The sequence below is a fragment of the Balaenoptera borealis genome, assembly GCF_965194805.1.
Source record: "Balaenoptera borealis genome assembly, chromosome: 6".
Classification (NCBI taxonomy): Eukaryota; Metazoa; Chordata; class Mammalia; order Artiodactyla; family Balaenopteridae; genus Balaenoptera; species Balaenoptera borealis.
This window is the reverse complement of record NC_138863.1, coordinates 3,548,928-3,574,533: the sequence shown is the minus strand read 5'-3', so window position 1 is coordinate 3,574,533 and position 25,606 is coordinate 3,548,928. Positions and strand designations below refer to the sequence as shown.

Here is a 25,606-nt window from a genome sequence, read left to right as displayed (position 1 = left end):
CCCTTTGACATAAATCACAGCAAGATCCTTTTTGACCCACCTCCTAGAGAAATGGAAATAAAAACAAAAATAAACAAATGGGACCTAATGAAACTTAAAAGCTTTTGCACAGCAAAGGAAACCATAAACAAGACGAAAAGACAACCCTCAGAATGGGAGAAAATATTTGTAAATGAAGTAACTGACAAAGGGTTAATCTCCAAAATGTATAAGCACCTCATGCAGCTCAATATCAAAAAAACAAACAATCGAATCCAAAAATGGGCAGAAGACCTAAATAGACATTTCTCCAAAGAAGATATACAGATTGCCAACAAACACATGAAAGGATGCTCAGCATCACTAATCATTAGAGAAATGCAAATCAAAACTACAATGAGGTATCACCTCACACCAGTCAGAATGGCCATCATCAAAAAATCTACAGACAATAAATGCTGGCGAGGGTGTGCAGAAAAGGGAACCCTCTTGCACTGTTGGCGGGAATGTAAATTGATACAGCCACTATGGAGAACAGTATGGAGGTTCCTTAAAAAGCTAAAAATAGAACTATCATATGACCCAACAATCCCACTACTGGGCATATACCCTGAGGAAACCATAATTCAAAAAGAGTCATGTACCACAGTGTTCATTGCAGTACTATTTACAATAGCCAGGACATGGAAGCAACCTAAGTGTCCATCAACAGATGAATGGATAAAGAAGATATGGCACATATACACAATGGAATATTACTCAGCCATAAAAAGAAATGAAATTGAGTTATTTTTAGTGAGGTGGATGGACCTAGAGTCTGTCATACAGAATGAAGTATGTCAGAAAGAGAAAAGCAAATACTGTATGCTAACACATATATATGGAATCTAAAAAAAAAAAAAGGTTCTGATGAACCTAGGGGCAGGACAGGAATAAAGATGCAGACGTAGAGAATGGACTTGAGGACACGGGGAGTGGGAAGGGTAAGCTGGGATGAAGTGACAGAGTGTCATGGACATATATACACTACCAAATGTAAAATAGATAGCTAGTGGGAAGCAGCTGCATAGCACAGGGATATCAGCTCAGGGTTTTGTGACCACCTAGAGGGGTGGGATAGGGAGGGTGGGAGGGAGACGCAAGAGGCAGGAGATATGGGGATATATGTATGTATATGTATAGCTGACTCACTTTGTTATGCAGCAGCATCTAACACACCTTTGTAAAGCAATTATACTCCAATAAAGATGTTAAAAATAAACAAATAAATGAATAAATAAATAAATAAATAAAATAAAATACCCACAGCCAATAAATCACTGAACATAATGGAAGCTCAATGGTAAATTACCAAATTAAAACACAAATAGAAAAATAATGGAAAAAATAGAGAGAACAGAGAACCCAAAAGCTTTGGGGCAATATCGAAAAGTCTAACATAAGTGTAATTGGCATCCCAGAAAGAAGAGAGAGGGAGAGAGAGAATCAGAAGAAATATTTGATGGAATAATGGATAAGGACTTATTGAAACAGTGAAAGAAAGACATTAGACCACAGATCCAAGAAACTGAAAGGATCCCACAGTGAAAAAGAGAAAACACACATAGACACATCATATTCTAACCACCTAAAAATGAAAATAAAGAAAGAAAACTTGTAGGCATCAGATACATGACCAACATAGGAACAGAGATGAGAATCAGGGGACTTGTTGTTAAAAACCATGCAAGGTAACTGCCACAGAGTGAGGGAAAGACTGATCTTGACTGTCGCAGCTGACTACTATCCTCCGAGCTCTGTGTGTCAAGCTGACTCATGGCTCTCACTGAGTGACCACCTTCACCCCTCCTCAAGCACGGAGTGACTCTCCCATGCAGGGCCTCTGCTGAGAGGCACATGTGGGCTTTTGCACACTTATTTAATAAGGGAACATTCTGAAACAGTTACAGAAGAAAATGCATATGTTGATAATTAAATTTCATTTCCAAGTGCTGTCAAGTCAAAATACATTATATAGTCAGCTGACCTGGGCACCAAAGAATAGACTTTCCAGCAGGAAAAAAAGACAAAATCAGAGTATCCCGGAAGGAGAGGTATTCCAGTCCAGAATACTGAGGTTGGCCTAATGCAGCACATTTCAGACTCCATGGGAAATAAAATCTAGAATGAAATTTTGTGACCTCTCAATGATTAGAGTTTTATTATTGTGGTTTTTAAAAGAAAAGGGAAATAGAGTATGGATAATAAAGATTTATTTTTCAGTTCCATTTGCACCCTGCATATTTGTATTCAAACACTTTACACTGAGCCTTTCTACATTTAAGAAGGAATAACAGTAGTGGTTAAGACTCTTCTCAGTCCATGGCTCTCCCTCTTAACAGCTTTGACTTTGGAAATGTTACTTTGCCTCTGAGTCTGTTTCTTCATCTTCAGAAATTTATTATGAGGATTAAATATAATTCCAGGGTAGTGATTAGCAAAATGTATGGCCCCTTATAAACACCCAATAAATTGTAGTTGCCGTTAGCTTAACTATTATTTTTTTTGTTTATTACATTATTATTTTCATTATTATTTGATCAGAGTCACTTTTATCTAAGCAAAGGTATAATCTGGTAACTGCTTCTCTTTGCCTTATTCCTTGGGTCTCTCCAAAGACCCGGGCACACTTTTCTGTGACTTTTCACACTCACTGCTCATTCTCCATTCTGAGGTCTGAAAGGTGAGTGCCAGCTCTGAACCTGGAAGCTGGGCAGCTCTGCGCAGACCCAGAGCGTCATGTGCTTCCCTGAGATGCAGCCAGAGAGCCTTTCAGTCCCTGCCTTTCCGCCCACGTGTGCTGCTGGTTAGCTTTGCCCATTTTTGAGGATGGGGTACAGTGGATTTGCATGAAGGGATCATATAAGCTTTAACCCAATCAGCACTGCGTAGAGCTATAAAAATATGTCTCAGATTGTTTTGTTTGTGGCAATTATTATCAGGCTGACCTGTTATCTTATTTCCTGGCTTCACTTGCAATGACGTTGTATTTTAGATCCGGGGTTGGCAAACTTTTCTGTAAAGGACCAGATGGCAAATATTTTGTGCTGTGTGGGCTACACACAATCGTGTTTCATATTCTTTTTATTTGTTTTCACCACTCTTTAAAGATTTTTTTTTAAATTCTTAACCTGTGGGCTATACAGAAACAGTCTAGGGGCCCAAACTGACCCAAAGGCTAGAGTTTGCTGACCTTTCTTCTAATCTCTTATTTCCTTTGTATTAGACAGTTTGACATCAAGAAGAATACACACGTAAACTTTCTTCTCTTTGTTCCCATTAAAAGTCAATCTTGTTTTTAGGTTTTCAGGAAACTGGGCTCTTTCAGAGATGTAATTGGAAGAGAAGAGGTATTTCATTGAAATAACTTTTGAAATACATTGTGTATATTTACAGACACTCACACACATATGATCTCTGTACTCCAAGTTAACAAAAATGTCCAAACTTTCTCAGCTGGTTTCCAGGTTTCCATGGGAACACAGGTGAAAACAAAACGTATATCCTAAACAAGTACCAGGTTTTCTGGCTGATGAAACATTTTATGAGTTGACTTTGGGGGGGGGGGGAGTTTCATTTCCATCATTGCCTACCTGGCCACCCCTCCTCCCTCCCCTCTCCTCCTCTCTCCCGCCCCCTCCTTCCTCTCCGTGTGCTCCCTTTGCCACATGTGTTCCCCATGGTCTCCCGTCTGCTGGCCTCTCCCTTTCCTCCCTCCTTCACCCGCCTCTTTATGCTGCCCTCGCTCTGTGAGCCTCTGAGATGAAGTTTAAACATCTGGTTTCCATCTCCCCACACTGTTTAACTGAAGCCTAGCCGACCCAGATTTCCTGTTCATAAATCATGACTCATCTGGAACACACTCAGGACCACTTTGGGGACTGTTTACTCAGCGTATCTCCTTTTTTAGAAGAACTGCTTCCCTTCCACATCGTTTCGAGTTGGCTGCCATCTTCTACGTTGGTAAGTTTCTCAATTTTTATTTTCGAAATGTAGACAAAAGGAGAATGAATTCCTTTGATAAGGCATTGAAATAAATTGTATCAAAACTCGAGTTTGGCAAAACATGAGATTTTATGATAATAAAAGTAGTGAAAAATTGGAGGTCCACGTATATTGTGTTAATAAAATAAGGTATTTGATATCTTAAACTTTTCAGAAGTAGAGCTGTTCGCACATGATCATAGCTATGTGCCAGGTGGTGCTTAGAATGTTAACTCATTTAATTCTCACAACATTACCTCAGAACAGGTACTATTAACCTTGTTTTACAGATGAGGAAACAGAGGCCCAGAAAAGTTAAATACCTTGCCCATACACTGAGTAAGTGGCAGTCGTGTGAAGAGACTCCAGACAGTCTGGCACCAGAACCTACTTTCTTAGACAGCTGATTCAACTGCTTCTTATTTTCTTCAACTATAGAATTATCCCCATTTCACAGATGGGGAAACCAAGGCACAGAGAAGTTCAGTAAATGAAACCATTGTAGCTATTTTCAACTTATTCTAAACATTGTCTCTTTTCTTCGTACTTCTGGTATATTTCAGTGCTGCACTCTCTGTCTGGGTTTACATTAAATTTCCAAGAAGTCTTTTAATTCTTCTCTGTAGAATTAAAGTTTAAAAAACTATTTCCACTTTCATATTTTTCACAGAAACATGTGATGCATAGGTTTCTCTTAACCGACATCTCATAAGAGAAATAAAATGAATGTCAAAATATTTTTACTTAAAAATTGACCAAGTCAATCAGATGTTTCTCCTATGGTCATAATTATTTCAGAGGAAACTAAGAAAATGAAAATGTGAATTAAGGCAAAGGGCAGTGAGTTGTGCTCTAGTTCTTGATTGGGAAGGACTTGGCCATATGTCCATACATAACTTTAAGGGTCATTGGAAAGCAGGGTTTTGGTGTGTGTCCAAAGAAGAGGAGACTGGATTTTGCTGGACAGCTTACAATCTCTATAGAATGTTCTTCCACTAAAATGTAAGTTACTTGAAAACGGCAACTTTGTTTTGTTCACGGTTATATGCACAATGCCTAGAACATAGTAGACATTCGATAAATTCACTTTAAATGAAGGAAAAATATGAACAGAAGCAAATTTGATTTGAATGTAACCTGAGAAGGCTTGGGCTACAGTCCAGGGCATATTTGAGAACAAACTCCCCCAGACTCACGACCTGTTTATTTCCCCACGTGTATTTCCCGCAGATCATTAAATTCAGAACTAAGGAGATTCGAAAGCCGCAAAGTTGCCCAAGTATGGGCAGTTTCCTTTAGGGGGCCTGATGAATAAATATCATGATTATCCAAAATTTCTGACATTAAAGATTTACAAGTGTATACCCCGAAAATAAAAGAGAAAGGAACCTTGGCAATATTTCAAGTACGTAGGTCACTAGAAAACTCTCCAGGTTAGCTAAAAGAGTCTTGAGATTTTTCCATCAGTTTCCAGGATTCACCCCCATGTTTCATGATCTTCCATGCACCCCGGGAATAGATTAGAATGAGTAGTTACACACGCACACACACACACACACACACACACACACACACACACACACACACACACACACACACCTCCCACAGGAAATCTGCCTTTTTCAGTCCACGTTCAGGGCAACGTCTCAGCCCAGGGCTGGGTTCCTTCCTGGGGGCTCAAGGAGAGAGTCTGCCCCCTTGCCCTCTCCTTCTTTAGAGGCTGCTAGCATTCCTTGGCTCATGGCCTCTTCCTCCACCTTCAAAGCCAGCCACACAGTATCGCTCTGACCTGTTTCCATTATCATGCCTCACTCTCTGATTCTGATCTCCGGCCTCCCTCTTCCACTTTTAAGGACCCTTGTGATTATATTGGGCCCACTAGGATAATCCAAAATAATCTCCCTATCTGCTGTTTAACAAACTTAGTTCCACCTGCAATCTCAATTCCCCTTTGCCATGTAATGGAACATATTCACAGGTTCCAGGGATTAGGACGTGGACATCATTGGGGGTCCATCATTCTATCTGCATCAAGGTTGCATAGCTAACAAATGGCAGAGTTTGTATTCAAATATGAGTCCAATTACAAAACTCATAGTCATAACCATGACATTCTCCAGCCTCTCATCTGATTACCATGCTGCTCTTTCTGCCCCTTGAATGACTTCTTGGGACACTTCAAGCCTGCATCCAAGATGTCTTCATTCTTCAAAGCTCAGCGTGACTTTCATCTCTGCCGTGGAGCATTTCCTGAGTAAACTCCCCCAGTGAGCATCAAAGCCATGGTCAAATCCCCATCTGTAATCTTCCCTTCCAAGTGCTTGCAGAGTCTGGGATAACTGGAACCCAGCCTTACGCAGGCCACTTCATCTTCTACCACCTACCCATCTGGTTTTAAACCTTAGGAGTGAAAAGAACGAGAATAATCTTTCTTCTATAGGAAAGCTTTTCACATATATGCAGGAAATAACCAATGACCTCTCACCCCACGTCTTCTCTTTGCCACGTAGAAGTGCTCTGTTTCCTTCAGGCATCCTCACAGGCCAGGGACCGGTACCACCTCCACACCGTGGGCATTCTCTCCTGCACATACAAGTTTACCAGTGGGTTCCAATTATGGAGTAGCAATTCCTTTGGTGTGGTCTAACCAGACCTCCACCTAGATACCATATTTCTATAAACTCATGTGAGATCAAACTAGCTTTTCAGTGGGTATTTCATAGTGTTTACTCAGATTTAACTGATAGTAACATTGATTAGAGTCCTTCAGATACTTGCAACATGCTATTACTATTATTCCTTTATCCTATATTGGAAGGTAGTTTATTTGTGTGATTTGGGTGAGCAGATCCAAACAGAAGTATTCACATTTATGCCTATTAAAGTGGGTTTTTACAGATTCAGCCCCCTTCAGTCAAGGTCCCCCTCCCAGTTTCATGCTATCTATAAATGTAAAAATAGTGACTTCTGTTTCCGTCCATGGCACTGATAAAAATGCCCAATAGTCTAGAATTGGAGAGAGTTCTACAACACAAAGACCAAAAACCTTTGGGTGACTGAGTCAACAATTCTTTTGGACACCATTAGCCAGCTAGTAATTCACCTTATTATCCCAGACTCCACCCCATATTTCTTCAGCGTGTCCACAAGGAGATCATAAAAACCGGTCAAATGCCTTGACAAAGAAGGGATGATTCACTATGCTGACAACATTTCCCAGCTAAACTCTTATGAAAGAAAGAAATGAGATCTGGGTAGTGGACGCTGTACATCGAGTAGCTATTTTCCCCAGATCTTCCAGTGAATGAAATGCAGTGGTAGAAATATTTTCAAACCAGTCACCTTACACAAAATTACAAGTATCTTTTTTTAATATTGTGGAAATTATAGAATCAAAGAACAGAGTCATATAACCAAGTCTCCCTTTGATGCCTTTGGACGTGTCAATGTTCTGTCAATGAAATGAATGTAGTATCTGCTGTGCCTGTCTCCCTGGGCTGTGGTGAGTATCAATTTAGCCAAGATAATGAACTTGCACTGTGAAAGCTACAGCACTATGCATTTAAGGTGATCTTGACATCATCCAAGAACACCTTTCACGGCCCTGCCTCATTATCCTCAACCAGCTTGGGAACACCATACATATGGGTGCAAACCTCAGGTGAGTTGTAGTAGCAATAAGTTCCTCAAAAATGCACCTACTACGGATGGACAGTTTGGAAGTTAAGAACAATTCATTTTTTATTTTTTATTATATGAATTGCTCTTAACTTCCAAACTGTTCATATGTAGTAGGTACAGTTTTAAGGAACTTACTGAAACTAGAACTACTGTATATAAAATAGATGAACAACAAGAACACAGGGAACTCTATTCAATATCTTGTAATAACCTAAGTGGATAAGAATTTGAAAAAGAATATATATATATATATATATATATATATATATATATATATATATATATATATCACTTTGCTGTACACGTGAAACTAACACAACATTGTAAATTAACTATACATCAATTAAAAAAAAAACAATTCATATAGCCAAAATTTTTAATAGTACTAATCCCAAGAGAAAGGTAACCCTTTTAATAGAACAATTTCTAATTCACAACCAAATTTGTATTTATGAAAGTGCTTAAGCCATAGTTGTGGCATCCTTGGGTTGGTTTGTCCAAAGAAAACAGTTAGCTGATCACATTGAAAGGATACCTTTCATACATGTGTGGTCACACCTGCTAGTTAGCGCCATTCAATAACCAGAGAGATGACCAACACAGAGGATGAGGGTGTGTTTTCTCCAACTCTCATCTAAACACACAGAGCAGGGACCTGAGGTGTGTGAAATGTGGTGAAACAAACATAATAGGCAAAAGACCAGCACTCTTCATTCATCAAGTGTGTGACCTTGACCCGGCCACTCCAAGTCTCAGAACTTAACTTCCTCATCTGTAAAATGGGTTCATTGTGCATTCTCCACACTTCACCTTCTATATAGAGCTGTTGTGAGGGTTAAGTGAAATAATGTATATGAAATTGCCAACTCCAAAGCCAGGCTAGACCACAGGATTTTCCAAGACTAACACGGCAACAAATGTTTTCCTTGAGATGAATCATGGCTAATTCATACAAGACCAACTTCCACAGATGACTGAACATTGCCTTTTATCTCCAGCTTAACATTCATTGTGGTGTCAGAGCTTTCAGTCAATATACCACAATCCCAGCATATCCACTTTGGGCTAAAATAAAACCTTGTATAATGTATAAGCACTTCCGAATAAACTGACCTTGTCTGCATTTGCAATAACAAAATCCCAAACTTAAGAAGTCACTTAAAAGTAAGGGGCAGTGAGACCATTCACTCTTAACTAAGATATGAAATAACAGAAATGCAAAGTAGCTTCCAGCTTTAATGGTAATATTTGTAATACCTTTTTTACTTTTATTTATTTCTCTATTTTTAAAAATTTTTTTTTGCAGTGTAGTTGATTTACAATGCTGTGTTAGTTTCAGGTGTACAGCAAAGTGAATCAGTTACACATATACATATATCTACTGTTTTATGGATTCTTTTCCCATATAGGTCATTACAGAGTATTGAGTAGAGTTCCCTGTGCTGTACAGCAGGTTCTTATTAGTTGTCTATTTTATACATAGTAGTGTGTATAATATCTTTTGATAAAGAAGAAAAATAGTGTTCTGTAGTAGAATAATAAATACTAAAGATTTAAAACTAAAAATATATATTGATCTGTGCAATTTACTAAGAACCTTCCACACACCTTAGCTCAATGAACCCCTTCTGAAGATGAGAAAATGGAAGCTTAGAGAGGTTAGGAAGCTTCCTCAGTTCTACGCAGATGTTCAGTGCCCAAGCCGAAACCTGAATCCAATCTGTTCCACTCCAAACCCCGTGCCTTTTCTCTCTGACAGCAGACACTTTCCTGTACACCAAGCTGCCTCCAGACTCTTAAGTCACCTCTTGCCACTTTCTTCCCTATTACTTGATAAAAGCAATGTACACAGGGGCTTCCCTGGTGGCGCAGTGGTTGAGAATCTGCCTGCTAATGCAGGGGACACGGGTTCGAGCCCTGGTCTGGGAAGATCCCACATGCCACGGAGCAACTAGGCCCGTGAGCCACAACTACTGAGCCTGCGCGTCTGGAGCCTGTGCTCCGCAACAAGAGAGGCCGCGATAGTGAGAGGCCTGCACACCGCGATGAAGAGTGGCCCCCGCTTGCCGCAGCTAGAGAAAGCCCTCTCACAGAAACGAAGACCCAACACAGACATAAATAAATAAATAAATAAATTTTTTAAAAAAAATTTAAAAAAAAAGCAATGTACACATATTGAGGTTTGGGGAAGTTGTTCTGGCTTATACACGAGTTAACGTGAATTTTATGCTAACTAAAGCAGTCTATCAAACGTACATTGTACATCTGCTTTAATCATTAAACAAAAGGGTGCATTGATCAGAAGTAAAGAATGTCCGTGTTAAAAATAAAGATTAAATGCCTCCCTTCCTGGGACGCCGTTGCCGGTCTTCCTTCGACGATAAGACTCCCTTCCCAGGGCCAAGGCCATGCTGACTCTCTGTGTACATGCTGGTCTGTTTTCTTGAAACCTTGAAGAAATGTATCCCTGACATTGTTTTGTCTTTCTTTTTTTTTTCATATTCTTTTCCATTATGGTTTATCACAGGATATTGGCTATAGCTCCCTGTGCTGTACAGTAGGACCTTGTTGTTTATCCATTCTCTATGTAATAGTTTGCATCTGCTCATCCCAAACTCCCAATCCATCCCTCCCCCGCCCCCTCCCCCTTGGCAACCACAAGCCTGTTCTCTAGGTCTGTGAGTCTGTGTCATAGATAAGTTCGTTTGTGTCATATTTTAGATTCCACTTACAAGTGATATCATATGGTATTTGTTTTTCTCATTCTGACTTAGTATCATAATCTCTAGGTCCATCCAGGTAGCTGCAAATGACATTATTTCTTTCTTTTTTAATGGCTGAGTAGTATTCCATTGTATGTATATGTATATATATGTGTGTGTGTGTGTGTGTGTGTATGTGTGTGTGTGTGCCACGTCTTCTTTATCCATTCACCTGTCAGTGGACGTTTAGGTGGTTCCCTGACTTGTTTGATGTTCTCTGTTCTGACAAGACATGCAACTACGCTGAAAGCCACGCTCCTCCAGAGCAGTTCCTCAGGGTTACCTGGGAGGCTGGCTTCCGGGCTGTAGCCCGCAGCTTGGCTCAGATGAAACACTGCCCTACTTTTATTATAGACAGCCTCCGATTATTTTCACCGACTTTTACTGAAAATGCCTCCCTGAGCTCTCTCCACTGATGTTTCCCTCTCTGGTTACGATCAAGAGTACTCGGACACGAGGGATGAGGACACGGGTCACACGGGCTGTGGAGTTAGGGGGGAATAGGACATGGCTGGGGGGAGCCAGGAAGCCCCATGGCTTGTGTCCAGATGGGGAAAATGCATTCAAATGAGGCAAATAAGGCAACCAAGGAAGAGCCATCAGGTTGTTCCACATGTGGATCCGCTCACATCCCGAACAGGAGGATCTCGAGCTCCTTGTGCACCGGGCTCAGGTCATCGGCAGCCAGGGTCTGTAGCAGAGGAACCAAGACCCAGCGCTCCTGGAGGGAGCGGGGTCAGGCAGGAGTCAAGACCTCAGCCAAGACAGGGGTTGAGGCTGAGCTCCAGCCTCGGGGTGAATGGCAACATCAGGCAGGGAAACAGAGCGGGCCTCAGTCACACCAAGTGCGTCTCACTAGGGGCTGGGGAAGCAGGCATGGGATAGCAGGCAGAAGAATAAGTCAGGATCCTGCCAGGTTATGAGCCAAGGATGCTGACGTAGTCCCTGCCCCGGTCAGAACTGGCCCAGGAAGCATGAGAACTGATCCACCCAAGGGAGGAGGTCAAAGTGAGCCCAGCTAGGAAGGGTCAAGAAAGAAGGAACTCAGAGCTCATCCAACCTGCATCACCCTCTTCACCTCTGCCCTGTGACCACTGTGGCTTATTATTATTGCTGTTGTTGTTATATTAATAATGTTATCACTATTATTAAAGAATTATATGTCCATTGATCAATAATGATTCATTGAGTTCCTACAACAAGCTAAGGGTTGTACCAAGTGGTGTTTATACAATGGTAAGGGAAGCAGTCTGGCCTCTGCCACCACGGAAATGCACAGGCCATGAAAGGACACTGGTGATGGGCAAAGGGAGGATGAGATCAGGGTGGGGCAGATGACTTTGGTCACAAAATTTAAGGGAGCACCAAAAACCTCAGCAATCAAGATAAATAATATTGTAATGAAATATTTTAAAAACAAAATAAATGCAAGAAAATCCATGATGAACAATATATGAAAATATCAAATAAAACAGAATCTTCCAAGAGAAACACACAGGGAAGAAACGAAAATCCCCTACTTTCCTGAAACCAGGAACAGGACTGCAGTGAGTCTTTCCTTCCTGCTTTTAAGTACGTTTATTTGCATTTTCAAAGTGAGTGATGGCTCTACCCTTAATTTGATCCTTCAAGGTTGCATTTTAATCAGGATCTATCACTGGAAAGTGTACTCAGTTTCGTAGTTTACTAGTTGAGCTTAAGTAGCAATTGATGCTTCCAAGCTGCAAATTAACTACAGCCACCATATTTCCTACTCATGCAAGGTGTCCGCCCAGGGAGCTCTCCTAACCCTAGCCCTTGGGATCCAGGCTGATGGAGACCCATGGTGTATTTACTTCCTCAATTGTAGAGGCAGGAAAAAGGAGTCGGGCCATTGCGCCCTCTTCCAACTTCTGCTTCAAAGTGAGCTTGCCGATTCCACCCACCTTATCGTTGGCCAAAGCCAATGACGTGGCGACTCCCAGCCTACAAGTGTTGAAGAAGGTCAACTGTACCATGGCTTGTGATGGGCTTTAGTGACATAACAGCCACCCTCTGGCCAACCAGGACAGTGAGAAATTCTTGCCCCTTTCGGCCACCATGGAGGAAGGTGGGCACCAGATTTGTTGTTCCAACAGCAAAGAAAGACATGACTGTCTGGAAGAGCAGAGAATGCTGGGCAGTCAACAAACAACAACCGTGCCCTCTAGTAGGCTGTTCAGCTACCCATTGTCCATGCACCCTCGACAGGAGCCTTCTCCAAAGAACAACACTCCCAGTTAATGTTTTCTTATTTGGACGTCATTTGGTTTGGGGTTTTGGTTTTTCTGTTTGTTTGGTTTTTTTTTAAATTAGTAGACCTTATTTTTTAGAGCAGTTTTAGGTTTATAAAAAAATTGAGCAGAAAATATTGGGGAGAATTCTCTTGTATCCCTTCCCCAACACACACACACACACACACACACACACACACACACACACACACACACACTTCCCTTATTATTAACATGTTGCATCAGTAGGGTGCATTTGTTATAATGATGAACTCAGTTGGTTGAGGTTCTTAGCCAGGGAAGAGCCTTAATTCTCTTGGCTGAGGAGTCTGAGCCCTTGGTGGTCCTGCCTCCACGGAAGAGCAATCATTTTCAATGGACCTTAATCACTGTACTTGGCGGTTCAATGAGGCACAGCAGAACATCCCGCGGGCTGCATCCATACTCCTGTCCACCTAATTTGTAGCAAACAGCTTTTTACCCTTGAGGGTCAGGTTCAATCACGTAGGCACTATAACCCTTCTTTGCTTTAATCCAGTAGCATGAGGAGTCCTGAATGGCCAAGTAGCAGCACTATTTCCTACTCAGTGGATGTACCATTATTGAAAGAATGGAAATCTTACTCAGTCCTTCCTAGGGTACTAAAATCTCTAATCCAGAATATCCCAGAGTCATGTAACACAAAGGAAAAAAAATGCAGTCAGGGTATCGGGGATACTTGTGGGAAATTGTACATCCCTTTTCACATCATTGTTCTTAGATTCATATTTATTAACTGCAGAAGAAACAGCAGCATATATTGGTCTCTGGCTAAGAGAATTTAACACAGGCTGAAGGTCAGCTGTTCCAAATCACAAGCCAGGACAGATCTGATCTTCAGTAAGACATTTCTTTTAATCATTAGGTTGATCGCATATATTCTGCTTCTCCTCTCCTTCCAGAAACCTAGTAGGAAGGTCCTTCCTCATGCCCTGGGAGTCAAGTTTAACCTTGTAACTTGATTTGATCAATGACATATAATGGGAAGAGATAACTCATGCCAGGGTGTGAGTTGCCTTATCTTTTTTTTCCTACCTCAGTAACTGTAGACACATTTGCCAAGATGAAACCTCTGTCAGCCTAAGTCCAGGTTGGGTTGAACCTGAAATGTGAGTGAGAAATAAACCATTGTTGTGTTTGGGCTTGTTGATTATGTCACCATAACCTAACCCATTCTAACTGACTCACCATTTCTTCTCTAAGGGCCAGTTGTTGTGGGCCATGGGGTACATGATGAAAGTAGTGAAACTTCATTTGCTGTAAAGAGATTCCCTTAATTATTTTATTATTATTATCTTTTTCGGAGGGGGGCATGCTGCATGGCTTGTGGGATCTTAGTTCCCTGACCAGGGATTGAACCTGTGCCCCCTGCAGTGGCAGCACGGAGCCCTAACCACTGGACCGCCAGGGAATTCCCAAGAGATTCCCTTTAGAAGCAAGCCTGTGTGGCATCCTGTGGCAATGAATAAGGCATTTGATAAGCCCATGGATGGTGGTGCTGGCGGAGCATGGTAACCAGGAAAAGCAAACGCAAATTCAGAACACGTGTCTGTTCCTAGTAGGACAAATCACTGTTCCCTTGTGGTGGAGTGAGACCAGCGCTATCAGCCCTCCATGGAGTTGTTGGCTGGTCCCTCAAGATGCCACATCAGGAGAGCGGCGTCAGCCTTCATTGGCTGGCAGGTAGACCACACAACAGCAGCAGTGGCCAGACTTGATGAAGTGGAGCCCACACCACGGTTTCCACACGTAGGCTTTATCACAAGCTCCAGGGCCACTTGGTTTGTTCAGCCATTGATCGCTTGAGGAAAGAAGCTAACGAAGACCCCCCAGAGTCTTTGGGTGGGCTTTTAGACAGGATGTGAACAGTCTGAGCTTCTGGGCTCATCTCAAAAGGTCCAACCTTTTCCCCCAAGTGTCGTTGTCTCTAATCCTCCAGGCAAGCTCATTTTGAGTCGGTGACTCTCACACTATGGTCCATGGATCAGTGTAGAGCCTCACCTTTTGCCATTTCTCCCTGCTGGTTACCACGAAAGAAGTAAATGTGAAGAGGACATGGTACCTAGCACACGACTGCTGGTTGCTATCTTCCTCCCTGTTAGGGTGACTTCATGCTAAGTGGATAAGGGAATGGTTCAGAGTTCTGCCTTTAGGAAGGTTTCCCTTCTCTGCTGAGGACGTCCCAAGTAAGAGTCTAACACAGCATCCACCCACTGTCACATGGCATTGACACATCTTGCAGAAACATCTATACACCGTGTTCTATTTTTCTTCTCCGTAAACTGTTATCGGTGCGGGTTGAAGAGGTGGTGACATTGTAGCAGAAGTAGGAATGTGAGCTACTTGCTCACGCCAAGATCCAGTGTCTGCAGACCCTGCTTGCGCTGACCCAAATCTTCCACTGAATGATGGAGTGATGCGGAGCACAGCTGACTAGGTGGGTGGCTAGGTAGGCTGGGAAACAGCCGGTTCATGACTGGGGACCTAGGTGGCATTGTCACCTTGCACTTACTATGACAGGAGCTGTTTCCAAAGGAGAGTCTTTACATTGTCAAGGGGATGGGGATGGCTCCAATCTCCATGGGAACTCTGTGGTGACTCCATCCACATCCACTGGGGTTTTTTTTTTTTTTTTTTTGAATGTTTAATGCGTACCTTTTTATTTTATTTTATTTTTATAAAATTGTACAATTTAAATGCATGAAATTTATTGTATATCTATTATTTTTTTAACATCTTTATTAGAGTATAATTGCTTTACAATAGTGTGTTAGTTTCTGCTTTATAACAAAGTGAATCAGCTATACATATACATATATCCCCATACCTCCTCCCTCTTGCGTCTCCCTCCCACCCTCCCTATCCCACCCCTCTAGGTGGTCACAAAGCACCGAGCTGATCTCTCTGTGCTATGTGGCTGCTTCCCACTAGCTATCTATTTCACATTTGTTAGTATATATAAGTCCATGCCACTCTCTCACTTCGTCCCAGCTTACCTTTCCCCCTCCCCGTGTCCTCAAGTCCATTCTCTATGTCTGCGTCTTTATTCCTTTCCTGCCCCTTAATGCGTACCTTTTTAAATGGATGACTTCTCTTGTATTTTTCTCTTTCTCCACTAGGGGTTTGTCACTGGCTCCTCACAGCTCCCTCACGTCCACGGAGAGTTTGGGGAGGACTGGCTATGTTGGACCAAAGACACAGGTAAGGGCCTCACAGCTGGTCCCCATATGCTGGTTCCATGTGTCTGTCTTATGATAAACTCAAAAGTCTTTAAAAGAAAATAAGTGAATAGCAGTAAAAATAAATTTAAAAGATCCAAGGCCTGAAGTTTACAAAGTTAATTTTGGAAGAAATGAAGAGTAAATAAATAACCTAAAAAGTTTTTACATTTGAAAAGGAAAAATGAAGTAGCATAAACTGAGATTATGAACAACAAAGATGCTATTAAAAAGGATTTTAAAATGACACAAAGTTTTGAAATGATTCAAGAGGAATAAAATAAAAATAATTGAAAGATGGAGGATTAGGGAATAAAGCTGAAAAGGGCAGAAAGACAGTAATGAAATAAGATGGCAATTCAAACTCGAATGCTTTACTTGACAAAGATGAACCCATTGAAGGACCCTTCAAATGGTCTACATGGACCCCCTGACCTCCAGTTTAGAGGGGAGACCAGGCAATGTCCTCAAGTTGGCATCCAATCAAACACTTGGCTCCCTGCCTTTGAATAAGCAAGGGTTTGGAAGCTGGAAGCCTTGGTGGTTGAGGCAGTTTTGCCCTCAGTGGGACATTGGCACATAGCCGCATGTGTCCCAAGAGAAGTCCTAATAGCCTTCACTGCCAAGCAGCCGGCATGCACACATTCATTCTCCATTCCATGCATACACGTTGAGTAAGAGGTCCTGTGGGTCACGAGGGACGCACACATGAGCTAATCCAAATCCTCACTCCCAAAGACTCGTGGAATAATTAGGAACAAGAGTTATACACAAAAATTACTGGAACCCAAATGTCTGTTTTCTTCACCCCCACTGACCTCCGGCCTTGATCTTTTCCCATCTGCATGGGAAAAGGGACTTTGCTTTGGGTCCACACCAACTTTGAACTGATGTTCCTATTTTATAGTTTTACTGAAATTTTTTTGGCTCATAAGAGGTAATGCATTACATACAGAGCATTTCACTGAAAACGTCAGACACCTACTCACCAGATCTTTTTCCTGGTACCCGACCACTGGGTGCTTCCTGACTGCCACAGGTCAGGGACACCAAACCGGTATCTGAGATGGAGATTTGCCGGCAGAAAGGTTATTTATTGGGCCATGCTTTGAGGATCAACTCTGCCATCTCTCAGAATGGTCACAGTTATTAGGACGGAGGAGACTGCGGTGAAGACAGTGATAAAGAGGTGGGCAGATGACAGCAATCAGATGGAAGGGAGGAGTTCTCGCGAGGTTGGGGGCGGGGCATTAACAGCTCTGGGAGGTGGTGATAGGGAGCAAAGGCAGCAAACCCATCCTCCGGCACCGGCATTGATGGGATTCAAAGGCAGCAAACCCAATGCACCGGCATTGATGGGATTCCAAAAAAAATCCCTTTAAAGAGTGGAGGCACAGTGAGAGAGTGGCATGGACATATATACACTACCAAACGTAAAATAGATAGCTAGTGGGAAGCAGCCACGTAGCACAGGGAGATCAGCTCGGTGGTTTGTGACCACCTGAGGGGTGGGATAGGAAGGGTGGGAGGGAGGGAGATGCAAGAGGGAAGAGATATGGGAACATATGTATAACTGATTCACTTTGTTATAAAGCAGAAACTAACACACCATTGTAAAGCAATTATACTCCAATAAAGATGTTAAAAAAAAAAAAAAGAAAAAGAGTGGAGGCAGAGAGCATTCCCCAGAGCAGAAAACCAGTTTTCAAGTAAGGCGAATAGGAGAAAAAAAAAAATCACTCTGAAAAATTTATTGACGATACAAGGGGAGTTTGCTGATGATAGCCGTGATTCAGAAGACACAGGGGAAAGGTTTGGGAAGCAGGGAAGAAGTGGAGGATTAAGAGTCTAGTTGGACGATGTATTGGACGATGTAAAGAGCGTGTGGGAGGAGACTGTGCACAGTGATGAATGAGAAAACCGCTCATGAACAAGCGATAAGATAGCCTCACGCTAGCTGGTCCGGAGCGTCTGCAGAAAGGCTCCTGGGCTGCTTGTGGAACTTACAAGCAGCCTAATTCAATGCTCCTCACCCTGCATGTTTCAACCAAATAAGGCACTCTTCCAGACCCTGCCAAAAGGAAAAGAAACCAACACTCTGGGGTGTCAGAGTCAAGAAACAGAAGATGGAAGAGGCACCACTTCTGCCATGCCCTGCATCAAGCAAAGAGGAAGACGTGCTCCTGGTCTGGGCATCCTGCCAGGAGAGGGGTGAGGCTGGGGACAGGTGCCACTTGTTGCCACGTGATGCCACGGTGTTACTGCTGCTGTGCCCCCATTTCCAGAGGACTCTCTTTCTCCACAGGCAGGCCACTTAGAGCCGGGGTCAGACACTCGGTTCTTGGGCCCAGGGATGACTGAGACGCTGAGCAACCTAAGGCCTCTGTTCACGACCCCTGGGTTTCCCTGGCTACAGAACCTTGGTGAGCTGCCTCTCAGCTTCAGCTTGTGGTACCCGTGATGTCTGTGCCACGGCATGACATCTCTGAGCCAGCGATTCTCAAGCCCCTGACTGCCTAATGTGACAATCAAAACCACTTTGCTTCTACTGATTAACAGTTGATCTGGGGATTTTGCCCTTTGCTGTGGTTCCTTGAGTGAGATATGGCTTCTGACCCTGGGGCTGGGGGCATCAGGTCACGGAACAGTTGTCATAGAAGGGGCCCAGGGCCTGGGCGGATGGCCAAGCAGCATCTAACACACAGTTTTATAACCTGAAATAGAGATTTCATTTATAAGCATGGTAGCAAAGATGAAGTTTATAAGGGAAAATAAAAATAGATATGAGCTCAGAAAAATGTAGAGCCTCATAAATAAAAGGAAAATGGTGAGTACTTTAAAAATTGGCGATATTTGTGAAAGTCGCTTAAGAAGTAAAGAAGTCTTTCAAATAGAACAATAAATAGGCCAAAAGGAAAATAGGCAAAGAGGACAAGAAGTCAAGACAGACTTTCAGACCATGTTGAATTCAAAAGTCAATTTGTCCACTAGCAGCTGTGTGGCTAAGGGTGATCACAGACCCTCTCTGAGCCTCCATTGCCCTGCCTACAAAAAGAAACGCTGTTAATAGGCTCCTTTCCTACGTCCCTGCTCCCCGTGACATAAACCTAACAGTTCGCAACAACAGAAAGTGGGAGGAGATTGTCCGGCTGTGCTGAGATATAATCATGCCATTTCCCTGCTTACATTTCAAGACAGTGTCCTCTGCCTTCAGAGGACACTGAAGGTATTAAACACACACTCTTTTGAGTGACAGCAGGGCCCTTGAAGACTAACTAGCTGGCTTTCAGTCCAGCCTCATCTCTACCATCTCAGGAAGGTCCAGCAATAACAAAGTTCACGTCCCCTGAACACTCACTTCTCTCCAAAGCCATCAAGTGTTTGCACGTGTTCAGGGACACACAGCATTCTTACCTCCATTGGAACAAATATCTTGTATCTTGTCTGTACATTGGCCTCTAAATGCTATTTAAGAGCCAGGGCCAAGGTGTTTCTTTTTCTCGTCCTACCGCCTTTCTCAGGGCCCGATGGCAGCGGTGTGTCCATCGTGTACGTGCCTTTATCAAAGCTCTTGCCCACAGGGAATTCTACTCAGTGCTCCGTGGTGACCTCAATGGGAAGGAAACCCAAAACAGAGGGGATATACGTATACATATAATTGATTCACTTTGCTGTACAGTAAAAAAAAAAAGCTTTTGCCGTATTGCACTGAGAATTTTTTTTTTAAATTTTTTATTGGGGTATAGTTGATTTACAATGTTGTGTTAGTTTCAGGTGTACAGGACATTGAATCTGTTATACATAAACATATATCCACCCTTTCTTAGATTCTTTTCCCAAATAGGCCATTACAGAGTATTGAGTAGAGTTCCCTGTGCTATACAGTAGGTCCTTATTAGTTATCTATTTTATACATAGTAGTGTGTATGCGTCAATCCCAATTTCCCAATTTATCCCTCCCCGCCCTTACCCCCCGGGAACCATAAGTTTATTTTCTACATCTGTAACTCTACTTTTGCTTTGTAGATAAGTTCATCTGCACTGCGGTTACTGTGTGCATGTCTGTCTCCCCTACATGACCAGACAGAAGACGACTCCAGCGTTTCCACTGCTGTCAACACAGAGTCCAGCTGAGAGATGCACACACAGCCCCGGCGCTGAGGGTCTGACACCATGCACCAAAACAGCTGTTAGACTCACACGTACCCGCATGCACGCCAGCAGGACTGTTCTTAGAGCTGTTTGGATTTTGTAATGACCAGGTATAATGATGACCAGTAGGGGCGAAATCCCCAAGGCTGGAGTGAGAAGGAAGAGTAGGTCTGAGCTTCCCTTCCAGAAGCTTCTTCCTGCAGGCACTTCATTTATGATAACATCTTGAGCATTTGGTTCATGTGACAGGTCGGCCTCCTCTTTCCTCGCGACCCTGAATGCCCTCCAGGACACTCCCTGCACTGTATCGTGTACTCTGTTTATTCTCTGTGAAAACAGCCTTGCTGAACATAACGAACCTTCAGCCGATTCTGGCAACTCTCACAGTCAGGCACGCATTTACCACTAGACCTGCAGACCTTGGCATCTGCTCTGTCCTTCTGTTGGGGTCACATCCAATGACTTTGAGGTCAAGTTGGGGTGTATTTCCAAGCCACAGCTCAACGTTTTGCATAGTCGTATACAGCAGAGCAGACACAGCAACAATGAATTTTAACTCAGTGCCTCTAAATGGGAGACTGCAAGGTGGTGGCCCGAGTTGACTTGGTAGCAGCGTATTAAACCTGTAAATCTGAATGCCCGTAAGATGGACCATCCCCCCTCCATACCCCAAGCCCTAGCAGTCCCTCCCCTGGTCTTGCTCACCTATGAAACCTGCCAGGCCTTGAAGGTATGTGTGTCCATGAGGCCACCCACCCCACATACTGAAGGAGTTCCAAACAGATATGGGGGCTGGGACTGAGGGTAGGTCTCTGATGCATCACGGTGGCTGCTTTGAAAGGACACCTTTCCTCCGCACTGTCCCATTCTGTCCACTTTGAAGGGTGGGGACCCCAGGGCCCAGAAGCCTAGGAAGGCGTGAGCCTCACTGTCACGGCGATTACAGGAGGGCGTGGCCTGAGAGCCCCATGCTGGTGAAGCTCTTCTCTGAAAAGCAAAAATTAATTTGGGGTGGGGTTGGAGTAGCAACTTCTGCCAAACAAGGGAATCACAGAGCCCCAGCGAGACCCAGCAGCTGTTCCTATATTTTCACAGCAGCTGAGAATGGCTGTCGCAGCGAAGCCTGCTTCACCCCGCCTGCTATTTTTAGCCTTCTCTCTGCCACGCTGGCGAGGCCGTGCTGCCACATGGCAGGGAATGGGATCCATGTGTGCAGACTGGACCACTTCCAGCGGCCGAGTGTTCCCTTAAAAGGCATGAGAATGTCAAATCCGACGGCTACAGGGGCAGGAGCGCGGACTCCAAGCGGACGGTGAATTTCCATCCTAGAGAGCTCTTTGGGGACCAGCAAACTAACAAGAGCCTGCGTGCGAGTGTCCTTTCAGCGAAGACGGCTTTTCATTTTGAAACTGAAATAAGGATGAGGATTTGAGCGGATATATGTTGCATTCTGGTCGTCCAAGGAAAGACTATCCCTGTGTGATTCATTTGTGGCAGGAACTTGAGAGCCGCTCATATAAATTCCCTTCAGACACTTACTTTACAAATCAAAACTGTTGGGCCATTTGGATGCTAAACAGACCCAGTCTCAGCTCAAGACTTTCCCAGGGCAATCCCACAGAAGGAAACAGTTTTCTGAATATATTCTATTATAGAATAAAATGAATAGAGTAAAGTAGAAGATAATAGAACAGAATTAGAATATATTCTAATTTAGGACCTTTATTCTGAATAGTATAAAGCGTGCATAAGTTTTTGTTTCTGGAAATGGTTAATACTTATTTTTATTATCCTGAAATTGTGTCTTATCATGAGTAGCATAAATTCCCTTGATGAGGTGGGAAATCTAACAAACTATTTATTGTATATAAATAAGGGCCAAACACTCTAACACCGAATCCCTCTTTTGCCCCACTGAAGTAGAGAAAAACAAAGATGGAGAAATGTTTGAAGTCTTTTTTCACCTACTGTTTTCCAAGCATTACCATGGGTCACAAGCATTAGGTCTGGCGCAGGGATGAGTTAAGGCCACCAAAAAAATTCAGAAGGTGGGGAATTAGGCGTGGGCTGGAGTGTCGGGCACGGACCACTGACATCCACGTTGAGAGATGCAGTGAAGCAGCTGCCTTGCTGATACAGTTAAGTTGACAGTCATGACTTTTCCTGGACCACAGTGAGGGAACCACAATAGACAGGAAATCAGTGAGCGCCATTAGTTCAAGTGCTTCCTTTAACGAAAACTATATAGCTTTGTTTCTGCTGTTCTATTTTGCTTTGGAAAATATCAAGAGTTAATTTAGAAGAATAAAGCTTACAGCATTGGGTGAAGTACACACGGTTTGTTAAATGGCACATCGCTATGTCGTGGACGCACACACACAAACCTATGCACGCACAGCAATGAATACAGTCAGCCCCCATCCCCCTGACCAGAGCCCCACTGACCTTCACGTCCTGGGCCTAAAGGAGGTGGGCTTGTTTGTCTGGGAGTAATGTCAGTCATCTTGCAAATGATTGGTTCAAGGAAGGCCACCTCAGCCAATTCTAAACATTGGAATTCGGGGGGGGCGGGGGCATCTACTGGGGAGCTGCTGGGAAACACGCTGTCACTCCCGAGAGAGCCACAGAAAGAGATGGTCTTCCTTTTCCATTAAATATTGCCGCATCCAAGGGAGGACCATCTCATTACCAACCTGAGGGTGGAGCCCACACTGAAAATAACACAGAGAGATGAAGAGAACCTGGTCTTTGATGACATCATTCAACCATCTAATTGACCGACCCTACAGCCCATGCTCTGGATTTCCTGTGAGGTGGGGATAAAAAATATCTTTATAGGCAAAGCTAATATGATATGGGATACTGTTCCTGGCTGCTGAGGCCACCTAATACACGTGTCAACATCTGCACGAATCTTCTCGAGATTTCCCCTGCCTTCATTTCAGTAACACTCAACACAGCTGAACATGCTTATTTTCTTGAAATAGTTTCTTTTCATACTTTCCAAGATACCATTCTCTCCTGGTTCTCTTCTATTTGCTGCAGATGTTCCTTCTCAGACTCTGCCTGGGCCCATCTCCTCTGCTCACCGTCTAACTGTCAGTGTGCTGAGAGGTCTATTCTAACCTCCTTTCCCTTCTCTACCTATGCTCGCAAACTGGGTTATCTCCTTTGGACCCGTGGCTTAGAATATCATATGCTCTCCCAAAGTGCCAGGTCTATACCCTTAGTCCCAGTCACTGCTCTGAACTTCAACTGCCTTCTTGACATTTTGACTCAAAAGTTCAACTGGCATCCCAAATTACAATGCACGTAAGGGAATTCTTGATTTTTACCACCCGTTTCTAAAAAGAAGCACATGGCACACCAAAAACACCATTTCTCCCTCATTTGCCCTCATCACAGTAAAAGGCATCTCATCAACCATTTAACTCCCTTTCCTTCCCTGTGTGTCTAATTCGTAAGTAAGTCTTATTGACTCTGCTCCCAAAATAAGTCCAAACCCACCCTCTCTTCTCCATGTCCTCTGTCTTCTCCAACCAGGACTGCAATTCCGAACCACCCCTCCCCGGTGTGCTCCAGCCCCACTAGCCATCTTGCTCATTCTCCAACATGCCAGACTCAATGTGTCAGACTCAGAAGACCCAGCTCTACTCCCAACCCAGAATCCTCCTCCCTCAGGTCTCCCTGTGCCTGGCTCCCTCTTGCCTTTGGGGTTTTAACTTATAAATCAACTCTTCAGGGGGCGGAGTCCAGAGGGCGTACTAGGAGGATGTGGAATTCACGTCTCCTCGCAACTAAGGCACGTACCAGGCACCAGTGGGGGACCACGGATACCTAAGGGGATGGGACAAACCCCCAGCGACCAGCTTGTGAGATCTTGGTTCCCAGGCTGGAGGTCGGGCCCAAGCTCCTGTGGTGGGAGCTCTGAGTCTAAACCGCTGGACTAACAGAGAACCTCAGACCTCAGAGAATATCAATCGGAATGAGGCATCCCAGAGGTCCTCATCTCAGCACCAAGACCCAGCTCTATCCAACTGCCTGCAAACTCCAGTGATGGACATCTCAGGCCAAACAACGAGTGACACAGGAATATAGCACCACCCATCAAAAAAAGCATGAACCAACAAAAAAATATATTACAGACGAAGGAGCAAGGTAAAAATCTACAAGACCAAATAAATGAAGATGAAATAGGCAACCTGCCTGAAAAAGACTTCAGAGTAATGATAGTAAAGATGATCCAAAATCTCAGAAACAGAATGGAGAAAATACAAGAAACATTTAACAAGGATCTAGAAGAACTAAAGAGCAAACAAACAGTGATGAACAACACAATTACTGAAATTAAAAATACTCTAGAAGGAATCAATAACAGAATAACTGAGGCAGAAGAATGGATAAGAGAGCTGGAAGATAAAATGGTGGATATAACTGCCAGGGAGCAGAATAAAGAAAAAAGAATGAAAAGAATTGAGGACAGTCTCAGAGACCTCTGGGACAATATTAAATGCACCAACATTCGAATTATAGGGGTCCCAGAAGAAGAAGAGAAAGAGAAAGGGTCTGAGAAAATATTTGAAGAGATTATAGTCGAAAACCTCCCTAACATGGGAAAGGAAATAGTCAAGTCCAGGAAGCACAGAGAGTACCATACAGGATAAATCCAAAGAGAAACATGCCAAGACACATATTAATCAAACTATCAAAAATTAAATACAAAGAAAAAATATTAAAAGTAGCAAGGGAAAAGCAACAAATAACATACAAGGGAATCCACATAAGGTTAACAGCTGATTTTTCAGCAGAAACTCTGCAAGCTAGAAGGGAGTGGCAGGACATATTTAAAGTGATGCAAGGGAAGAACCTACAACCAAGATTACTCCACCCAGCAAGGATCCCATTCAGATTTGGTGGAGATTACAACCTTTACAGATAAGCAAAAGTTAAGAGAATTCAGCACCACCAAACCAGCTTTACAACAAATGCTAAAGGAACTTCTCTGGCAGGAAACACAAGAGAAGGAAAAGACCTACAATAACAAACACAAAACAATTAAGAAAATGGTAATAGGAACATACATATTGATAATTACCTTAAGTGTAAATGGATTAAATGCTCCAACCAAAAGACATAGACTGGCTGAATGGACACAAAAACAAGACCCGTACATATGCTGTCTACAAGAGACCCACTTCAGACCTAGGGACACATACAGATTGAAAGTGAGGGGATGGAAAAAGATATTCCATGCAAATGGAAATCAAAAGAAAGCTGCAGCAGCAATTCTCATATCAGACAAAATAGACTTTCAAATAAAGACTATTACAAGAGACAAAGAAGGACACTACATAGTCATCAAGGGATCAATCCAAGAAGAAGATATAACAATTGTAAATATTTATGCACCCAACATAGGAGCACCTCCATACATAAGGCAAATGCTAACAGCCATAAAATGGGAAATAAACAGTAACACAATAATAGTAGGGGACTTTAA

General features: G+C 43.0%; 1 long non-coding RNA gene across 1 annotated transcript; it reads left to right on the top strand.

Moving 5' to 3' along the window:
- The first annotated feature begins 430 nt into the window (after positions 1 to 430).
- On the top strand, positions 431 to 9,844 carry LOC309630943. Its single transcript, XR_014245971.1, has 2 exons — positions 431 to 3,981; positions 4,293 to 9,844. It is a non-coding gene; the product is annotated as an uncharacterized lncRNA (long non-coding RNA).
- The last annotated feature ends 15,762 nt before the right edge of the window (positions 9,845 to 25,606 follow it).